General features: G+C 33.7%; 1 long non-coding RNA gene across 1 annotated transcript; it reads right to left on the bottom strand.

Annotated features, from left to right (window-relative positions):
• On the bottom strand, positions 1–1,020 carry LOC145822679 (uncharacterized). Its single transcript, XR_014364326.1, has 2 exons — positions 724–1,020; positions 1–356 (listed from the first exon to the last, which is right to left on the bottom strand). It is a non-coding gene; the product is annotated as an uncharacterized LOC145822679 (long non-coding RNA).
• Between the last annotated feature and the right edge of the window lie 242 nt (positions 1,021–1,262).

Genomic DNA, 1,262 nt, shown 5'->3' with positions numbered 1-1,262 from the left:
TTATATTTATTCTGCTTTACTTTATTTTATTTGTTTTTAGCAATCTTTGCCTTTTGGCATGACAATGTCTAGCAGCCAGACAACAGAAAGAAAGAAAAAAAAAATTCACCTCTGGCAGGACAAGTTACAATGTATGGTCCTAATGACCAAAAATATCTAACTAAAAAACAAGGCTAAGAAGGTGATAGTTTCAAACTCCACACGTAATTGTGAAGAAAAAGAGGAAAGTGCCAAACATATTGAAAACATTCTCTCTGCGCTCTGTTGAATTCTAGTGTTGATTGATTGTTTCTTTCGAGTCCAGATATTCTCCAGCTCTCCCTCCGATCAACGGTCAGGATTTGACCACGTCATCCCTAACAAAAGCTACGGCTCAGATTAGCTAACAAAAAAATAAATAAATAAATAAAATTGAATTCAGCACAGCAAATCAGTGACAAAACAAAAATTTCCAGTTGAAAGAGACAACAAACAAAAAAAGATAGATAAACAAAAAAGGAGAGAGGGGGAGGGAGGGTTGTCCAGCGACTACCGTCCGGCGATCGCCGGTAATTTCAGCAGCAACTAATAGCAGTAACTTCAGCACAAAAAATGACAAAAAAAAAAAAAAAAAAAAAACAGCAAAACAGCACCAACACAGCAGCACTTTCAGCACAAAATAACAGCAAATCAGCAACATTTTCAGCAGCAACAAATAAGATTAATTTCAGCACAAAAAATGACCAAAAACCAGCAGCAAAACAGGGCTTGATTCGCGGTCTCCGGAGCTCTGGTTCGCGGCAGAAATCTTCGGAGTAACGATGATGTGCTAAGGGAGAAGGAGACAAACAGTGGAAGAGAGGGACAGATCCTCTGGACTAGTTTCTTTCTCCCACTTAGATTATTTGCTTTTATCATCACTAACTTGATTGTTTCTTTCTCCCAGTTCGATTCAGTTGCTTTTTTCATCACTAAAACAAAGATAACGATGGACTTCTTATAATTTATTTTTATTTTTTTTGGTTTGACAATTTATTTATTTATTTTAAGAGTTTTTATCAGATTATTTAGTATGATTTTTATTTAATTTATTAACTAAAAATAATTTAAATAAATTTAAAAAAATTAAAAGAAGGGGTGTTTGTGCTTTTGTTTTACTTTTAAATATTAAATTTTAAATTTATAATAAATTACACTAAATAAGAAGGATGAAGAGATGAGATTACAATAATTCTTCGTCCACCACAAAACGAAATTGCTTGAAAACCATACACGTCACGCCA

The sequence above is a fragment of the Camellia sinensis genome, chromosome 3, assembly GCF_055761805.1.
Source record: "Camellia sinensis isolate YWXY chromosome 3, ASM5576180v1, whole genome shotgun sequence".
In the NCBI taxonomy this organism is placed as follows: domain Eukaryota; kingdom Viridiplantae; phylum Streptophyta; class Magnoliopsida; order Ericales; family Theaceae; genus Camellia; species Camellia sinensis.
Note: the sequence above shows the minus strand (reverse complement) of the source record. Positions and strands in the feature narration are given on the sequence as shown.